The sequence below is a fragment of the Rhinatrema bivittatum genome, chromosome 1 (assembly GCF_901001135.1).
Source record: "Rhinatrema bivittatum chromosome 1, aRhiBiv1.1, whole genome shotgun sequence".
NCBI lineage: Eukaryota > Metazoa > Chordata > Amphibia > Gymnophiona > Rhinatrematidae > Rhinatrema > Rhinatrema bivittatum.
In genome coordinates this window covers 455,504,259-455,525,731 of record NC_042615.1, presented here as the reverse complement: position 1 = coordinate 455,525,731, position 21,473 = coordinate 455,504,259, and positions in this window count along the sequence as shown.

Below are 21,473 nucleotides of genomic sequence, written 5' to 3'. Positions count from 1 at the left end.
AACTAAATTTTCTGCGACGGGCTGATAACGAAGGCCAAACCAAAAGGTTTGGCCAAATCACATCTCTACTGGTTAAGTCCCAGATGTTGCCTAAGGAATTTTATGATTAGATTGTTTACTACTGTGAATGCTGGAGGATCTACCTAGAAAATCTTCTTACAATTTTATAGTGGGAAGAATATTTTATCATTTTTATATTTAGTGATAGGTTGGGTTCTGGGGGGGGGGGGGGTTATAGTTGTTTAATTTTAGCTCTATTGTATAAATTATATATTGCTTCTTGCAATTTTATGAAAGGAAGGAAACATTACTTTTGTGGATTTATATTTTACTATGAGTTCCTTTGTTTTGTGATTTTTTATTATGATTTATTTTATTTTGAAAAAAATGTTTTATTATATCTCTATTTTATAAATTTATGTATGTTATATAGATGGTATATTAAATCAGAATAAACATAAATATATTCTGTATTTGGTGAGGGTCTGTTTGTATTCTGCATTTGTGACAAAAGTGATATTTCTGGTTAGTTTCAATGTAGGGATCTATAGTAGCCTAGTTTATTCTGTTTTCCTAATAGGAGTTATATTAGTGTTTTAAGGCCTGATATAATATTTGCAGTGTTGCCTTTTCATAGGTGGGGCTTATACTGTTTGAAAGCTGCAGTTGGTGCCTTTTTAAAATGGGAAGCTTACTATATTGTAATTGTAATTCAGTTTACTCATGGCTTTAAGGGCCAAATCCACACAATTCATGCTTTAAAATAGACCTAATGCCATATGGGTTTCAAGTGTCTTATTTTTTTTGCGTGGTTTTCTGAATGACAGCACTGCAATGCATGTAGAAATAATATACATGTTGCTGTGATATTTTCACCTCAGAAGACTATGGGGTAAATTTTCAAACATATGCATGGGTGTATATGTGCACGCGCTACTCGGCACGCACACATGTACACCCATTTTTATAACATGCATGTGCAAGCGCACGCATGCTATAAAATTGGGGGTCAGCATGGGCAAGGGGGTGCACACTAGTGCACCTTGCGAACGCCGAAGCCCGCAGCCTTCCCCCATTCTCTTCCCCCTATTCTAACCTTCCCACCCCTTCCCCTAACCTTTCCCCCCCTAGCCCTACTCTAACCTCCCCGACTTCTGTCATCTTTTGCACCTGCCTCTGGCCCTACCCTCACCCTGGCCCCGGTCCGCCCCTTTTGTAAAGCTCCGAGACTTAGATGCATCCCGGGGCTTTACACACGTCGCTGGGCCTTTATAAAATAGGCCCGGTACGCATAACCCCCTCCCCCCCCCCATGCGCATAAATCCTCTGGATTTACATGTGTAGGGCTTTTAAAATCTGGCCCTATTATTTTCAATGTCCGTTTTTCATGTAAAATCTATGAAAATAATGCTTAATTTGTAATTGTGTGTAATGAGGTCTGAGGGAGGGGCAGAAGACTGTAAGATTTATCTTGGGCACCTTATACTCTTGCACTGAACCAGAGAGTGTGTACCACATAGACCCCCACCACCACCATTCACCCATCTCCCACTTCTCCAGGGCTGCATGTCGCAGGGTTCCTGGGAGTGTAGCAGAGTTGGCAACTTCCTAGAAAAATGATCACTGCCATGCTATCTGTCACTCCTCTGGGAACGCCGAGTCCCTGTTTTACTCCTTCCCCAGCATTTAAAATCACTGAAAGGGCCAGATTCAAAGGGGCCCGCAATTTGTCCTCTCAATGATGATGCAATCTGCTGCCCCAGGCAAGGGATGACTTGGCCTTCTTTCACTCTCTCTGCCAAGGAGAGGGACCAGGAAGAGGGTGGGGGAAGTGCCACTTCATTCCTTGCCTGGGACAGTCAATTGCCTTGAGTCACCCCTGTATATGGTAGTACCATTTTATAACATGATCACATTATTTTAGCTTCCTATTTAGTCTGTACAATAAACTGCAACATTTCTCATGCTGCAAAATATTAAATTCCAAATAATGCAATTGTATATAACATCAATAGTGACAACGTTTATTTTACAATTGAGCAAAAAATGTGTTTTGAATACATATATTTAAGAACTTTATATTTGAATGCTTCAAGGTTTTGGCATTTTTTAGATATCTGCCTCTATATTCACAGCTTAAAGAAATTAGCATGTTGTCACTAATAATTTTATATCATTTGGAAAAAACTCTATCTTTTCAGGATTAGAGTTGGAGACATAACTATATGAGACCACATGCACACTTGTTTGCATCACCTTTTTGCAAGTGATATTTTTTTGGTTCTAAATAGGCTTTGAGGAACTACACCAATCTTATGCATGCTTTTATTGTTGAAATGTATCTATTCTTGCTATTTTCACCTTCCAAAACTGGAGTCCAGATTTGTCTTCCTTTTCAAATTATAATTAATGCTCAAGGCAAACTTGAGCTACTTAATCCTGTTAAGAATTGCCTTGATACATTTAGCAGTAGAAACAAGTTCAAATCCTTTTATCACCTTTTTCTTACATGTTAGAAGCAATTATTCCCAGTGCTAATCCTTTGACAGCAGCTATAATGTTTGAAATATAAGACCTATAGTGATCTATTGTCAAAAAGATTTGTCCAGCTAATTTTGGGAGCTAGCCAGAGGTATCTTTGAGGTTTAAATTATTCCCTTGCTGAGAGGGTAAATTTTGTCCAGGCCAATCATTGCCGACCCAGATTTTACTGGCATAGAAAGTGCTTCAGGCTTTTCTAGAGCAGGGTTAAACTTCAGCAGATCATTGCTGACTGGCTAAAGTGCTCTGAGTAATTCTCCTCAGCAAAACCACTATTCAAGAGGTAATCCAGATATCTTCAGCTGCATGTTCAGCTCGAGAAGTACATCCCACTATTCAGATAAAGTGACCCAAGTAAAGCTATGTAAGCAACTTACCTGCTCAAGGGATTTTGCAAATGAACCTCATAGTCTTCCTCTAACTGTACATTTTGCTCTTATCTTTTCAATTGTGCTACTAAACATAAGCAACATAGTTTTTTCCCCTCAGCTTTCTCACCCTTTTTCAAAAGATGCTCCCTCCATCCATCCTTGTACGTTACAGCTCTTTGCAGCTTTGAAGCCCAACTCAGATGCTGACGTCCAACTTACAATTTACTAGTATAATTCAGACAGAATTATCCTTGGCTCTTTTTGTATTGACCTGATGTGAGCAGAAAGAGGATAATTTTATAACGCCCACATAGGTTAAAGTCTACAGGTAGTTTACCCCTGCAGACTTTAGCCCACCTTTTGGAAAGCTGACTTATGCGTGTAAGTCGGCTTTGAACACTTGCAGACGTCTCCCAACATATGCACGCAAAGTCACACCAGCTCCCCAGCAGGTCTCACTTTGTGAATGGAGATTTACGAGCATACTTTTGAAAATCACAAGATTGCACATTACTGCCCCAGCTCCAGCCCTCGCAATGCGATGACTTTTCCTAGGGCAAGTAAAAGTACACATGCAATTAGGTTTTGCATTTACTTCTACCCAAAGTGCAATCTGCATGCATCAAACAGAGCTTTATGTGCAGAAGGAACTTTGAAACTCAATCTCAATTGTAAAATGTTTGCCCTATAACAAGATATCATTTCAATCTTATTTGTTGAAATGTATTTCTAAGAATGGAGCTCACAAATTGTTAAATGGTAATAATGAGAGAACCAGCAAACAGATGACTTTTTTTTTGGTTTTTTTCCTATCCATTGTTTCTTGGAATGCTCATTGCTGTGCTTCATTACTTTCATATTTAATGAGAAACAACACAGTGCATAATAAGCTAACTTGTGCAACCCTGAATGCCACTGGGTATATAAATGTAGACAATAGTTTCATTGGTTTTGATTATTTGGTACAGAAAAGAACAAAATATTCAAGAAATGCATACTGATGCATTGAAATGAATCTAACTGGTTTGATGACTAGAATGGAGAAATCTTTCAACAGTCTGTCAAAATATAACCGCAGAGGTTACTATTTTCATTGTCTGAGGACTTGAGCTACCCAAAATAAATTGGGAGAGTGAATAGCAGTAAAAATGTTGGTATGCCCGAACAGCAACCATTGTTAAAGGAGATATTGAATGGAAAGAATTAGTGTTCATTACAGTTTGATAAAAGGAAGTCAGGTCATACAGGAGGGATTGCCATTAATGTCTTCAAATCTATCCATCAACCTGGATAAAATGAGTGAGTCACCCAAATACATCTCATTTATTCAGTTCCTTGAACCCTCAGGCTTGAATTTAGTAGGAGTATGCAACCACATTTCTTAAATTTCTTTTATGTGTCTTGTCATTTTGTTCTTTTGTTTTAATTCACATTATTATTTTTTTTTTTTTGGTGTGCACCAAATTCCATTGGTATACTTTAAAATATGAATGCACACTATGAAATGAAACAAAACAGCACATCTGTAGAATTTAGTGATGCCACAGTAACTCCAAATCTGATGGTTTCCACCACTAAGCAGTTTCTACCATGGGGAATTTTGTTTTTTTATTAATAAAACTTTATATGACAAGAAAGTAAGTCAGTAACCTGTCATCCAATCCATATTTTCTAACCATGTTACCTGGCAAAAGCACTATCCTGATAGTTTAAATAACTTGTTTTTTTATTCCATAGACTATGAATGGAAGGGGTAGGCTACGATCACTTCTATAATTAGCAAAGGGATGCAGGCAGAATAAGAAGCTATGGGGGTAAATCACTAAGAGGCATTAGATCATTTATTGTATCAAAAATGCTGTTTCTCACCAGGTAAATGGCCTAACATGAGGATAATATGACACATATGAAATACCCTGTTTTTAAGGGGGGGGGGGGTTCAGTTTAATACAAATGAATTAATGCCAGTATCATAGCACTAGGCAATTTTCATAATAATACATACATAATAAAATAAAACAGAAACAATACAAAAAAAAGTTTCAGCATAAATAGAACAGAAACATTTGCAACCTTTTCCAAAAGAACTGTTAATTAAATGCCTGTTTTAACAGAAAAGATTTTCAAGGTGTTTTTAAAATCTTGGTGCATTCAGTTTGCCTTATGGTTATAATCAGAGAGTTCCATAGGTCGAGGTTTCGCCACTGAAAAGGTACAGTCCTTAGTTTCAGTGAGACGAGCTTGCCTCAAAGATGGAACATCGAGCAGTCCTAGCTGAGATGACCTCACATTTCTTGTTAGCTGGTAAATTCTAAGTAGAGCATTAATCCAAGGAAACATTGTAACTTTTAATAGTTTTTGAACTATAAGGAGGATTTGAGAGTGAATCTTGAATCGAAATGGCAGCCACTAGAGTGTATACAAATCTGGGATAAAATGGTCATTGCATTTCTTGCCTTCAATAAGCCTAGTTACAGAGTTTTGAAGTCACTGGAGTGGTCTCAGAGTAGAGGTTTGGAAACCCAATTATGTTGCACTGCAGTAATCCAGTAAAGGGAACATGATAACTTGAACTACTAGACAGACATTTAAGTAGTCAAGAAAACTTTTTTAACTACAGAAGACATGCAGTTTGAAAAACTCAGATTTGGGTTTTAATGTGGTTATGAAAAGAAAGAATCTAGGTAAACACAAACTTTTCCCTTGTGATTGAAATATAAAGGGGTCATTACCAATAGAACAAGAAGCAGGAAGATGTTTGGAGAAGGAACATTAAATGGCAAGGAATTAGTTTTACTGATATTGAAGGTGTAACCATTCATTTATAGCAGAAAGCCATATTTCCAAAACGTTTACAGTGTCAGATCAACTGAATTGTACACAAATGAAAAATTGTATATTGTCTACAAAAATTCTGTAACCATCACACAGTGTACAGAGGATTTCACAAACAGAAGAAATATAAATGTTAAACAGAAGATACGATAAAGGGGCCAAGATGGCGGTGTGACCAGCAGCAGAGGAACGATCTCCCTTACGATTTCTATTTCTACTTCTTTGGAAAATGACTTCAAAGCGTAAAGACAAAGTTCGAGTCTTCCCCCTGGACAGTTCCTTACCTTTGGGACAACTTCTGATGACAGCTTTTGCTACTGGATCGGCAGAAAAGGGGGTACCTATCCTCGCTGCGGCTACCGGTGAGGGAGCACTGGAGTTGCCTGGGGAAACCACGCAGAGTCCCCCGGAACAGCGCTTACTGCCGGCTCCAAAATCCAACGTCCCTCCTCTCAGGATTGCAATGCAGGATGATGACATCATCGAAGTGATAGCAATCAGGGGTCAGAGCGGAGGTTTGCTGCCGACCTTCCAGCTTTCTTCCAGCTTGCCTGGTGAATTTGCTGCTCCGGTGGTTCCCTTATCTCCTGTAGAAGCACAGGAGGAGCTGGGAGGCAGAATTGTGGCAGCGGTGATGGGATCCTTAGGAGAGGCTTCAGCTGGTATTGGGGGTGAGTGTTTTCAACCCCTCCTAAACCAGCCACTTTAACACTAGAAACATTATGGGACCTTATAATGAGTTTTGGAAGCTCTATGAAGGATTGTCAGAACAAAATTGAGACCCTAACAATTAAGGTGAATTCCCAGAATGCAAAATATGAAAGTCAAATTCAAGATTTGAAAAATCAAATAGTGTTCTCGAAACAGGTCATGGCTCAAACTCAAGCTTGTAATTTTAAGCTGGTTAAAGATTATGGGACTTGTTCGCGGAGATTGGAATATCTTGAAAATCACAGCAGGCATTTGAATTTGCGCTTTTTGAATTTTCCCAGAGTGCTGGGTGAAGAAATATACAGCATTTTAAAGAAATATTTCCATTAAATTCTTGGCTTTGAAGGAGAAGGTTCCCTCCATAAAGATTTTTTTCTTCCTAGTGTCAGTAAAGATAGTCCTCCTAAAGACGGTCATATAGATGCTATTTCCAATTTAACTCAGTTTCTGGAGAAATCAACTGCTGAGGTTATTGTTTCTTTTATTATGGAACAAGATTTAAATTAAATCATGAAGAGGTATTTTAAAAATCTCTTCTATATTTCATGGTCAAGCAATTTGTATATATCTGGATTTTGCAAGGGTGACCCAAGTTAGGAGGCGAGAATTCCTTTCTATGGGCCTCATTTTCTAAAGTATCGCAGGCCTGCGATACTTTAGAAAACAGCACTAATGGGGGGTGGGGGTCGAAGTGGAGGGGCGGTCCTGCGCTAGCCGGCAGCGAACGCACCGCTACGGTGCGATCGCTGCCGGTTTCGCACCCAATAGTGCCACCATAGAAGGTGTAGCTATTGGGCGCGAAGTAGGATGCAAAAAGGCCCTTACCTTTTTGCCGTTCATGGCGTCTTCATGGAGTCGGCCCCGGTGATGCCCCGACTCCTCCTCTTCCGGGGCCAACTCCACCCCGATTTAGGTAGCGCAGGCATGCGCTACTTTCGCAGGCTATTGCAGGCTTGCGCTAACAGCGCAAGCCTGCGATAGCCTTGGTAAATAAGGCCCTATGAGAGCCCAGGTGATTGCACTGGGATATTTATTTTGAGATATCCATGTAAATGTGTGATTCGTGGTCAAAAGGAATGTTTTGTATTTTTCTTTCCTTAGCAACTAAAATCCTTCCAGGAGTATAGTAACAAAACAACCTGGGGAATAATTGATCCCGATATGATGTTACATTTACCCAGTCATTATTGGGGCAATTTAAAGCTTCCATTATTTATTTACTTATTTATTTATTTGAAATCTTTTCTATACCGTCGTTAAGTTATATACCATCACAATGGTTTACAGACAGGCACGTATAGTAATGTAAAAATTGTATTGGGTAATACATTCTATCAAAGTGCCAGTAAAGTTCCAGTTACATAGTTTTAAAAATAAAGAATATTTGATGAATATCATGAATCTTGTCCATTTATACGAGAAAGGAATTACCTTATATGTATAATACTTTTATACCCAGGTAGAGAGTCCATCAAGCTCTCTCTCTCTCTCTCCAATTCTGGTACTTACCTGCAAAGTGTGAAAAAGTTATCATAATTTGCAGTAATACCTACGCAAAGTGCCAAGATAGCACACTTTGTGATAAATTTCCAAATACCATAAAGCATGCCCCTTTTCCTATCATATGTGATATTTAGTGCATTTTGATAAATCCAGGCCTAAGTTTGGCAACTCTAATGTTGTTGATTGTTGATTTAAGTTTGACATACTCGGCTCTTCTAATTCATTTGGGAAAATGCTTCCATGACAGCTTGCCCTGAAATACCTCTGGTGAACATGGACCACATTAGATGGTCTACAATACTGGACTTTTAACATTTTGGCTGTGTACTTTATTAGGTTAGACTATTGCCTTTAGCTTACTGGCTTTGCATACTTAGAAAGGGTTGGGTTTTTTTTTTCCTTTTTTATTTATGATGACATATTAAGCCCTTAGATGAACACTACAAGATTAGTGAAATGTGGTGTGGGCTGTCTAATGTGTTTCATTTATTTTCTTTTTGAAGATTCTTTTGTTGATGAATGCTGTTTAGTTTGAGTATTTCTATGGGCATTTGTATTCTGACTGGTATGCTATTGTTTTCTCAGGTATTGGATTATTAAACTCTTTGTTTCACCCTTGTCTCCAGATCTTGATCACTTTAAAGTGCATTTTAGTAAGGTTGAAAGTGCCTATTCTAGTAGTTGTTAGGGATGTGCAGCAGGGATGGATTCATCCCATTCGGTATTCATATTCGTGGGGAGCCAAATCCATTTCATCCGTTCTCGGGGGACCCCGATCCGTTCATTACTTACGTATGTATTCGTTTCCCAAAAAAACCCCATCCCAACCCTTTAAAATTAATTAACCACAACCCCCCACCCTCCTGACCCCCCCCAAGACTTACCAAAAGTCCCTGGTGGTCCAGCGTGGGTCCTGCGACGATCTCTTGCACTAGAGCTGTCGGCTGCCAGTATTCAAAATGGCACTGATAGCCTTTGCCCTCACTATGTCACAGGGGCTACCAGTGCCATTGGTCGGCCCCTGTCACATGGTAGGAGCACAAGATGGTGCCGGCCGTCCATTGCTCCTACCATGTGACTGGGGCCGACCAATGGCATTGGCAGCCCCTGTGACATAGTGAGGGCAAAGGCTATCGGTGCCATTTTGAATACCGGCAGCTGACAGCCCGAGTGCAGGAGATCGCTCCAGGAACCCCACACTGGATCACCAGGGACATTTGGTAAGTCTTGGGGGGGGGGGGGGTCAGGAGGGTGGGGAGTTTTTTCATTAGATAAGTTGAATTCATGAGGGTTTGACATACGTTTCATGACCCCTTGAATACAACGAATAGGGACATATACGTTGCGGATTGCCAATACATCGAAAATGAATGCACACCCCTAGTAGCTGTGTATATCAGTCCATCTCTTCAGGTTTCTAGTGTGCATGTGTGCACTTTATGCAACTCTCACAGCCAATTTTGAGGAACATGTGTATACCTGCACCATCTGTTATTAAAAATTCCAAATTATATTAGCAGCATTGATAAATTGAGCCAAGAGACTGTACTTATTCATTTATACTACACAGGTATTAAGTAGATATTCATGCAGATTATGTAATCATTGCTCCACGGAGTTCTTTTTCTGTTATTAGTTTGCACTTAGAACTTCATACTCTTCACAGTTACTTTTTAACAAAAATGGTACTTCCCTTGGATTGTAGCAGCTGCTTCCAGTTCTGAGATTAGAGTGTAAAAATGTACAATTCTTTCAGGAGCATCTTATCCCAGTGCATAGTGCAGCCTCCCCACAGTGTCACAGCCTGTTAAAATTACTGATAATGGTTGTTTGTTGCCTACGTGGCAAAAACAGATTAGTGAGGAGGCAATTGACTTATTATATATAAAAAATTCTGAACTGGCAGGACCAGAAATCATTTTTGGATTACAGACATTACACCGAATGGGACTGAAAACTGATATTAATTAGAATGCTTTGTATAAATTCGACATGTTTGATAGGTTGATCTTAATACATATATGTATGTATTCAATATGCATAAATAATAAGTGGTAAATAAAATAATATGAGGAGAAATTAAACATGTTATTTAGTGATTGGCTGGAATGGATCAATCTGATGCAATTTTCTTTCTTTTAAAAGAATGCCAAGCTGGCAGTTGAAGAATCTAGCAGCTTTGCGATATGGACAGTGGTTCCTTGAGAAGCAATCCCTTGATGTTGAGATGAATTATAATGGCAGCCCTTCAAAAAGATCTGAGATACACAGATAAAAGTGTCTTGAAACACAGTGCAGTGTCAGTGTCAGTAAGTCATTGCTACAATCCAAGGGAAGTATCATTTTAGCTAAAAAGAAAGTGTGTAGTTTTAAGTACAAACACGTTAAAAAAAAAAAAGACCTTTCTTGACCAATGATTAGATAACCTGCACAAATATCCACTTAATACCTACGTGGTATAAATGAATATGTGCAGTCTGCTTGATGGTCCCTTGCTCCGACGGGTGTATTGGCGTCGGTTTCCCTTACTCCCGTACGGCGGTCATGAAAACTGACGCTGGGTTTATCGGCGTTTCTTCAGCAGCAGGATTGCTACCTGGGCTCCTGAGCTGCATGCCGCAATTCTTCTCTGCCTCCAGGGCGAGCTCTCTCTTCATAGCCAGGCTCTTCGCTTCCTCCAGCTGGCCATGCTCTCCCCGGTGCTCCTCTTCCTGCAGCACCGCTCCAGGCACTTTGCTTCCCTGCAGTGAATTGAGCAGTTCTGCTGGGTCTTCCCTCCATGGGCTGGTTTTCTGCCTGCCTCTTCAGCTACTGCAACACTTTCCTATTGAACTCCCGACTCTGCGTGGGACCTGGGAAGTAAGTAATGCAAATATTTATTTTGGCCTAGGCTACACCATAAAAGTTTAGAAAAGTAAAGATCATTATCAACACTTTGAAGTGAAGCTGGATTTCTTCCCACTCAGGAAGAAGAGGCAGAGGGAGGGCCTGAACTCTCCTCCTGCAGTGTCCCAGCGCATCGACGGGACTGGAGGAAGTTCGCCGCTCGGACTGCCGGGAGGGATTGGATCCTGCCGGAAGGTCGCTGGGTTCTCTCGTCGCATGGAGGAGGCAGAGGACGAGCTGGGCTGGCTGCGCGATGGAGAGAGAGGAGAATGTTTCGCTAGTGGGTTTCTCGCTGAAAACCAATGCCGGGCTTATCAGCATCAGTTTTCCTTAGTGGCAGACAGCCAAGAAAACCGATGTCGTTAAACTCTGTCGGGTTTTGTGATGGGCCCAATCGTCACATTTTTTTTTTCTTTAATTTCTTCAATTGTTCTTATTTTTTTGATGCGCACATCTATTAACGCCTGCTCCTGGCAGGCATTAATAGATGACAGTTAAATGTGCATCGGAGACACACATTTTTCTTTTTGCATCGGGAGTGAATGCCTAATAGCCTCATTTACATGCATTTGCATGTGAAGAGCACTATTGTATTCACTCCGCGTTAGACACATGTAGAATAGGCGCTAATAATCCCCTTATTGCATTAGGGGATTGATTAGCGCCTATTTTACCTGTGTCTAACTGCACAGTAGCAGTGTGCAGGCTCAGAGCAGCATATTGCATTGGCCCCTTAAGATGTAAAATTTAAGAAACTAGTGAATGTTTATCTTGGTTATATTTACAAATTACATTCACTGAAGGAATCTTTTAGTAACACATGTAAAGTTCTCCTGCAATAACTGTTCCAATGATTCTCTAAAATGATACTATTGATGCACCCCAATCTGGGTACAAGGGACTTGAATGTCTTATGTCCAGACTTCTCATAGTTTATTTCAGCCAGGGTGATGCAGATCTTCCTGTGTAACATCAGCTCTGCACACATCTCTCTGTTTTCTTCTTTTGCCATCCATCATGCCCTTTAGTTCTAGATCAACTAATCTACCAATAGATCCTTTGAATACATGCCCAGCAAACTGCATTTTCCTTGGGGCCAAGTATTCTACCAGGGTTCTTCTACCTCCCATATTTTCCCGCACTCTTTCACTTGAAATTGTAACCTTACTGTTAATCTTCAGAATTCTTCTGTAGTGCCACATTTATGAGCTAATTTTCTAAGTAAGTAACTATTATCTCTGCTTCCTGTGCCTTTTCTAAATCCTAGCTTTCTCCTTTAGGTGTTGTTCAACATTGGTATATTTCTGTTTCTAAGGATTTTCAAAAAAAAAAATATATATATATACATATCGCTCTCTCTCTATATATAATGAACATATAATAAAGTATCTTCCTTATTTAGTAATATATTATATAAACACACTTAAAAAAACTATATAAAGAAAAATGAAATTAAATCAGCAATACCAAAAAATCTAAATAGGGGTGAGAAAGCCTACTCATAATGTATTCCAATGAACTGCCATCAATGGCTTGTTAGCAAGCTACAATCATTGCAGGAAGAAAAAACACCCTAAAATAAAAATGGCACTTGTATCATGCATACAAACTATGTGTGTGTGTGTGTGTGTGTGTGTGTGTGTGTGTGTCTGTATATATATGTATACAATATGCAATATCATACTTATTGTTCATTATTTCCACACTCCAATGCTTTTGTTGATTTTGGGAACTGGAATAAAGATATCATCAAGAAAGCATTTTGGGAATTCTCCTGTGATGAATATTTCATTAATTAAGGGCCATATTCATTAAAGCTTTTCTCCCATTTTGTGTCTATGGGAAAAACAACTTTCAAAGCGATGCCCGTGTGCACATGGGTACGTATTTGCTGGCATGCGTATATGGGCGCATTGATTTTATAATCTGCGCAAATTTATGTGCGCAGGTTCTAAAATCGGCTACCCACATGTACATGTGCGCCGGTTTTATATCGATGTGTATATGTGCACGCAAATACCGTCTCGAGCGCATAAGTGTGTGTGTGTGTGTGTGTGTGTGTGTGTGGGGGGGGGGTTAGTAGATGCGTGCGGCAACGCATTAGGACTATTATCCAGTACCCTCCTACTTTGCCCCAATAAAAATGATGACTTCCTAAACCACCTACCTAACTAGCCTACCTTGTACCCTTAAAACCCACTAACTACCTTTTTTTTTTAATTTATCTACTTATACGCAGCCAATAGCAGAAACAAGTTACATGGTTGTGGGATCCCGGCGCATGCTAGTATGTGTAACTGACTGCATGGCGCAATCCCAGCTCGTCCATTCCTCTCACATGCCCCATCCATGCCCATACCCCACCTAGATCACACCCACATCCCGCCCCTTTTTAGGCAAACCTTTTTTATCCATGTACTGGGTGATACGCGCATGGTTGTGGGCCTTTTAAAATCTGTGTGGCATGCGTGCATGTGAATCAAGTGAGTATCTCCTGGTTTTGCCATGCACAACAATTTTAAAGTCGTCTTCTTAGTGAATCAGGTACTAATTTGTAAGAAAATAATTTATTTATTTATTTATTTAATTCTTTTATATACCAACCTTCATGACTATTGTCATATCAAATCGGTTTACATGGAACTTGGGGATAACACTCTTAACAACCATTTAACAATAGAGCAATCAGAGGAGGCAAAGTTTCATTTAACAAGGAGATCAAACTTGGGAATTGAAGATGATTCTTCCTTATAAAAATTTTGCTTTCCCAATATACCAACTCTTATAGAAACCTTCTAATATCTCTGTATTTAAATCTAGCTTGTAAATTCACTGGGGCAGAGGTCTTTTAACTATTCAAATGTATTTTGTACATTACTATGTATGTTGATGGACCTGATATTGTATAATACATATTAATAGTGATTGCCTACAAATTCTAGGGTATTCCTGATGATAGACATTACTCGCTAAAGGGTAAATTCTCTATGTTGCCACACTTACATTACTTTCTACATTTTCATTCTTACAAAGCACTGAAAACAATGCAACATTTTAGCAGACAATTTATTTTGAATATCTATATCAAAACCAATGTGTTAAAAAAAACCAATAATGTGGTTAACATGTTAGTATATTTGAGTATTTATAAATAAGCATCAACAAACAAGTAATCATTATACCTTTTTAATGGACTAAATACATCCATGACTAACTTTCAAAACCAATGCATCCTTTATCAATTCAGTGAAAACAAATTGCAGCTATACTTGGTATGGATGTATTCATTTGAAATGGATAAAATCCAACAAACGAGTCAATTTTTTATTCATTTGTGGACCTGCAAAATGATTGTAGGTACCCCATGAATGAAACAAGATTTGTGTCTCATTTTTTTATGTTTCACTTTCAAGTCAGTGACCGATTGAAATCTATGGTTGATTTGTGAAAAAATACAAAGGTATAAGTAACTATAAGGAACCAATTCACAGCCTTGTCAAAACTGAGACAGGACAAATCACAGTGCAGCATCTTTTTAACTAGCCTATGGCTGCTATCTGGATCAAGTGATTTTGACCTACTCCCTCTGTAAATTCTGAACATGCTCAAGATGCTTTGTATTTTCACTCCAACAGTTGGTGGAGAAGGAAGTGTGTTTAGAAGCTAGAGGTGTGCATCCGTTTTCCACGTATTTGTAATCTGCAACTTATTTTTTGCAATCCGCAAAATACGTGGGGAGGCGAAACGCATCGCAACTCCCCACGTATTCAACAGATATCCGTTGAATATGGCGAACCGCGAGGCGCGCGCTTTTCCTCGCCGCCATTAGCTGCGAGCTCGGAGCTAGTACCCCGGATTACCACAAAATGGCGGCGCCCCTGCGGTAACCATGCCAACCTGTCTGACCCTTTCCTGTAAGTCGCAGTGACTCACAGGAAAGGGTCGGACAGGTCGGCATGGATACCAAAACGCAGCGTATCCGCGCTGACATTTGCTGAGCAGCACTGAATGCAGCCAATCGCGCTGTCATTCAGTGCTCTCTGTGCATTTTAGTGACGAGCCAGTAGTATATAAACAGCAGCATGTCCTTTCCTCATAGGTGAGCTGTTCCATCCCCTTTATCATTTTGGTTGCCCTTCTCTGTACCTTCTCCATCGCAATTATAACTTTTTTGAGATGCGGCGAACAGAATTGTACACAGTATTCAAGGTGCGGTCTCACCATAGAGCGATATAGAGGCATTATGACATTGTGGGGTCCATTAAGCAGGAACCACTTGTTTAATAAAAAAGTGAGAGTGTATAACATAACAACTCTCCTTTGCTATATATAAGGTCTCTACTCACTATAAAAAAAAGAAAAAAATATAATTGATTAAAAGTTCCTGTACATATGGTGTTGTTTTTGATAAAATATTAAGTGGTTACATCATACTAGAGGTTTACTACGGTATATGAGATTTAAGATATAGCAATATAGTTTTAACTTAGTTTAATTATGCATTTTATTGAATTCTAAAGTCTATTCATATTGTTGAAGCTGATGTTGCTTTTGATTTTAATACTTTAGTATCATTTGTATAGCTATATCTTCTGATTGTGATTTTATTCTTTAAGTTTATTTATTGTTAACTGATATGATGGAACCCCGAAATGTTGGTATATAAAAAATAATAAACTATAAACTATAAGGAGAGGAAATAGAAACATCAACAACAGAAAATTTCTAATATAATTTAAAGAAAATGGCTAAGCCCCCTCCCCTTCAATCTTATCTAGATTTATGAAAGTATGAAAAATTTGGCTGACAACAATGATTAAGTACTGGAGTATCATGGTCTTTCAGCCATGTTTCAGTAATGAATAAACAATCATATGTCCCTGAGGCCAGGAGATCATAGCATCTCAAAAAAGATATAGTTGCAATGGAGAAGGTACAAAGAAGGGCAACCAAAATGATAAAGGGGATGGAACAGCTCCCCTATGAGGAAAGGCTGAAGAGGTTAGGGCTGTTCAGCTTAGAGAAGAGATGGCTGAGGGGGGATATGATAGAGGTCTTTAAAATTATGAGAGGTCTTGAACGAGTAGATGTGAATCAGTTATTTATACTTTCGGATAATAGAAGGACTAGGGGGCACTCCATGAAGTTAGCAAATAGCACATTTAAGACTAGTCGGTGAAAACTATTTTTCTGGCAAAGCATAAGAAGTTCTGGGTCTGGGAAGTCAGATCAGGGTTTTTTTTACAAAGAACATTGAACAATAACATAATGTTATAAGGTTAGTGCAGTTAGTGTAGCTGGGTTTAAAAAAAGTTCTTGGAGGAGAAGTCCATTAACTTCTATTAATCAAGTTGATTTAGGGCATGACCTCTGCTATTACTGGCATCAGTAGCATGGGATCTTCTTCAGGTTTGGGTACTTGCCAAGTTCTTGTGGCCTGGTTTGGCCTCTGTTAGAAACAGGATGCTGGGCTTGAAGGACCCTTGGTCTGACCCAGCATGGCAATTACTTATGTTCTTCTGTTCTTATGCTTTGCCAGAAAAATTAGCACCACCAAATTTTTCTGCCTGCTTTCCCCCAAAACATTGTTGAGGGAAAGAAAGCAGGGGAGAGTGGTGGAGCCATGCCCCAGTGGTTATGTTTGGCAAATGCCATCACTGAGACATGACTGCACTGACTTCCCATGCCTTCTTCACCCCAATCAGTTAATGATGTGAAGCAGGCTGCCATCGCTGCTGCTCCTGCTTTGTCTGGCCTCCTTCAAAGGCAAGACCCTTCAACAGCTGCCATCTGTCATCCTGGCTGCCCCGCTCCTAGTTAGGACTCCCATGCCTCGTTATTTCACCCTGCCCACTGCCTATGTCGTCACCAGGTTCAAGGCATTTTAAGTGAGGCGCGGATGCCAGAGGCACGTGTGCTGTACCACGTGCACTTCTTCAGAGGCATGAACGAAACAGCGTGGGCCTCTGTCACCAGCATGAAAGAGCGCGACAAAGGAGCCCCGTTGTGTGCCCCTTCCTGCATGCCTAGCTTGCGGCTGCCAAAAGAGCTACCATCATGTCTTCAGAAAACTGTGAGTATGAGTCATTAATATTTGATCCAGTTCTTCCATTTATCCCAGTTATCATAAGCCATGGTCATTATGGCAGTGGTAATATCCGCTGTCTCAATCACCTCCCTTCTGTCAGAACTCTTACTAACATCACATTAACCGCTATGCCTAACCTTTTTGTATCCATTACACTAAGGGGTAGATTTTAAAAGCCCTGCGCCGGCGTGCCTATTTTGCATAGGCCGCCGGTGTGCGCAAAGCCACGGGACGGGTGTAAGTCCCGGGGCTTTGCTTGGGGGGTATGTTGGGGGGCTTGTTGGGGGCGGCGTGGTGTTTGGGGGCGTGTCCAGGGGGCATGGTGGCGGTCCAGAGGCGGGGCCGGAGGTGTGACAGCGGTCCAGGGGCGGGGCCGAGTGCTCTGGCACAGCGGCCTGTGCCGGGGCAGGGAGCCGGAGATGTGCGCAAGTTATGCCTGCCAGAGGCAGGCGTAACTCAACAAAATAAGGTAGGGGAGGGGGATTTAGTTAGGACTGGGGGATGGGTTAGATAGGGGAAGGGAGGGAAATGTGGGGGGGGACAAAAAAAAAGTTCCCTCCGAGGCCTCTCCAATTTCGGAGTGGCCTTGGAGGGAACAGAAGCAGGCTGTGCGGCTCGGCGTGCGCAGGCTACCGATTTTGCGCAGCCTTGCGCGCGCCGACCCTGGATTTTAAAAGATACGCGCGGCTACACGCGTATCTTTTAAATTCCGGTGTACTTTCTTAAAATCTGCCCCTAAGTTTTCTACCTGTTAATGCAATTCTGCCTCCATATTCATCTGATTTTTAGGCTCCTAATTTTAGGAGCATAGTAAAACTAGGTTCCAAAATTTAGGAATTCCGTCCTAGTAAATTTTCCAAAAGGTCAATTTAGGAGTCTTCCTCAAAAGGTTAGTAGCCTAAACCCTTTCAAAATTGAACCCTCTGCTGTCGGGAAGGGTATAAGTGTACTGGCACTAGTTTTTTTGTTTGTGGACATTTGTTTTGGATGTGTGGGTGTAGAAGCATGTTGTAGGGTGTGGTATGTATGTACTTTGGAAGTATGGCAGGAAGTGGCTTTGATAGTGCTATTAAGTGCTATCTGTCACCAGCTGCTTCAGTTATTTTTGCATTTCTTTGCTTGTGTTGCCCTGTGCCATAGTGCTAGAAAGGGATAGGTAGGGTAAGGTGGGGTGAGGTGACCTTTCGGGATGGAGCACTGGTCAGTATTCTGTAGCTTAGAATACTATGGGGCATTTTTGGGTAGGCTTGGTTCTCTGAAAATTCTGACCCAGTGGGGTAGATTTTATAAATGTACGCACGGGCATACTTTTGTTCGTGCACCAGGCGCGAACAAACGTATGCTGGATTTTATAAGATACGCGCGTATCTTATAAAATCCGGGGTCGGCGCACGCAAGGGGGTGCACATTTATGCAACCTGAGTGCGCCGAGCCCAGCGCGCAGGTTCAAAATCGGAGCAGCCTCAGAGGGAACTTTCCTTCCGCCTCCCCTCACCTTCCCCTCCCTTCCCCTACCTAACCCCCCCCGCCCGGCCCTATCTAACCCCCCCTACCTTTGTTGGCAGATTTACGCCTGCGGAAAGCAGGCGTAAATCTGTGCGCGCCAGCGGGCTGCTGGCACGCCCACCCCTCAACACGCCCCGACACGCCCCTCCATGCAAGCCCCAGGACTTACGCGCGTCCCGGGGCTTGCGCGCGCTGCCGAGCCTATGCAAAATAGGATCGGCATGCGCAGGGGGGGTTTGTGGTAGGTTTTCGGGGGGTACGTGTGTATCGTACGCTCGTACCCCTTTGAAAATCTACCCCAGTGTTTTTTGTTTTCTATCTCATCTAAAATATTTAGTTTCATTCTACATGCCAAATTCAATATGTTTCCATCATTTGTTTTAGTGAATTATTATGCCTATAGATAGATGGAGAGACAGACTGATGGCTTTAATCAGTTTTATTCAATTCTTTTCAACATTCTGCATGTTGGAAGGCATCAAAAAGGAGCTTTATCTCATTTGGTCTCAACAGCTTTTACTTGGAGAGATAGTTTGGGGAAATAAAAGAGATTACACTACACCTACAAACTTAAGATTTGGAAAAAATCAGGAAGTAGAAGCAGTAATAGCCACTTATAAGGAATTTTTTCGACTTCTGTACAGACTCAAAGATATAATGTGACATTATATGCAACCCATATTTTAATCAAGTACGGCATAGCTTTTTGAACACTAAGCCTCTGGAGACCTCATTTACCCTCCAGAAATCTTGGACCGTTTTTCTGCAATTCCACTAAGAAATGCTAGAGTAGAAAAATGTAAAATTGTATCCAGATCTTGTTTTGGAAATTATGCAAACAAAGGATGAACACTTTCAGTCAGTTGCCATCTGTCAGCATTGAGATGGGGTTCTGATGAGCCCTATCAATCTTAATATTATTTTGGAAGCCAACTTTAAGAGACATTGGAGTGAAATAGCAAAGAAGCCAACAGGATCAAAGCTTTCAGATTTCTTCACAAACAGATAATTCTCTGATTATTTCTTTAGTCTTTAATTTTTCAGATCATCCTGCTATCCTAGAAACTGTAGTAACTTCTTTCCAGGACTCCAGTTTTTTTGCAGGATGTCAGTCATAATTTCCTCTTCTACCTTATTTACCTTCTAAGAGGTCTTCCAAAGTACTTCCAACTACCGAGCAACCTTTTCTTGCGAAACATACAACTACAAATTCAAGCTCTTAGCTATCATAGAGGTGAGCTTTTCCATCATAATTTTAATACCAATCTCGTCTGCAATCAGAGGGGCAACAGTCAAGGCCTAATCCTTTACACCCATTTGATCCGTGAGCTCAAATTTCCCCACTGCCTTTTTTCTCTTCGTTATTTCTTTTACGGTACATTGATCTGGCCATATAATAGAAAATGATCATTCTGTGGCATCTATAGACATATTTGTAACATTTCCTGGCAGAAAAAAAATTGTGTTTGAAGGATAACAATAAATAAGGGATAAGCAGAAACTTCACATAAATGCAGTGATGGATTTTGGATTTTGCTTCCCATAGGCACTTAGTGCTGTTTCTCCCCCCGTCTTGCCTATAAGATCAGAAGGCAGGGTGCAGAAGGTGTAAGACAGAAAAAGAGCAGAGTTGTTTCTGCACCAGAGTTACCCCTCTCCTATCCTGTGCTCTGCATATTGCCTGGGAGTGGAGGGATTGAATCAAGAGGCAGGGGGGGGGGACTGTTTTCTGTTAAATGAGATTCAGCACAGCTGGAAGGCAGCAAATCTACTGACCCCTCCCCCACAGGAATTTTCCAGCCCTAGGCACAGGCCTAGTGTGCCTGCTGACAAATCAATGCCTACAGAAATGTTGTTCTTTCTTCAGATCATAGCATGACCCAGGATGTACATACTTTCTGTTAACATGGGATAACAAAGATCTTTCCCTCAAACAATTTCACACTGGAATTTTGGAAAAATCGAGCCTAAAGGGTCATGCTGAAAAAAAAGAAATGAATATTTTTTTTCCTGCTGTGTTGGGATAACCTAAGCAGCAAGCTCTGCCTATATTGTTGAAGTTGTATCTGCGGCTGCAGTAGCGGTGTCCTAAAACTGGAGGAAAGCTTGGTAGAAAAATACCAGTGTTTGCAGTTGTTTTTAAATAGAAATGCTGATTTATTAAAATCTACAGTAAAGAGAAAAGTTTAATGGCTGGGAAATGGTGATGAAATATAAACTCAACATGAGAACTAAGCAAAATGTCATGAAGGCAACAGCACATATGGTGACATTTTGACTTTTTGATACGGAGACAGCCTTTGCAGCCTTTGTGAAGACACACTCATATGCATGAGTGTTATTATCTTATGAGTATATTGCTGCCAAACACATCCAAATACTGGTTACAAGTTCAGAAGTGGGAGAAGAGAGATCAACTGAAAAGGGAATCAATATTGCTTCTGCCACCTTGCATAGGGCAACATAATTTATCACATTAAAAAGCAGACTTAATGCCTTGCTAATCATAAAGAAAAAAGGTATTGCAGAAAATCGTAATATAGAAAAAATGAAACATCTGAGCATTAGATTTAGATTTAAAAGAAATGAGATGCATCCTTCAAAAATATAGTTCTATTTTACATTTATGTGCAATCAATTTTAATCAATAAAGTTTTTTTTTTAATGTAAAATTCAAATCCAAAAATATATAAAAGCACTGCTTTAAACAGAAAAATAAATGTTACCCAATAGCAGTCATTGCTTTGGCATCCAATATGGAGTGGATCCTGCTTTTGGTTACAATATATTTTATACTATTAGAATTGGGTAGACAACTCTAGTCCTGGAATACCACAAAGCAGGTCTGGTTTTCAGGATATTCACATTGAATATATATGGGATATGTATGCATGCACTTCTTTCACTATATTCAAATGTACAGTATCATGCATATTTACTGTAGATATCTTGAAAACCAGACATATTTATGGCATTACAGAACAGGTCTGCTATTCGGAATAACCACCATGAATATGCATGATATTTATTTG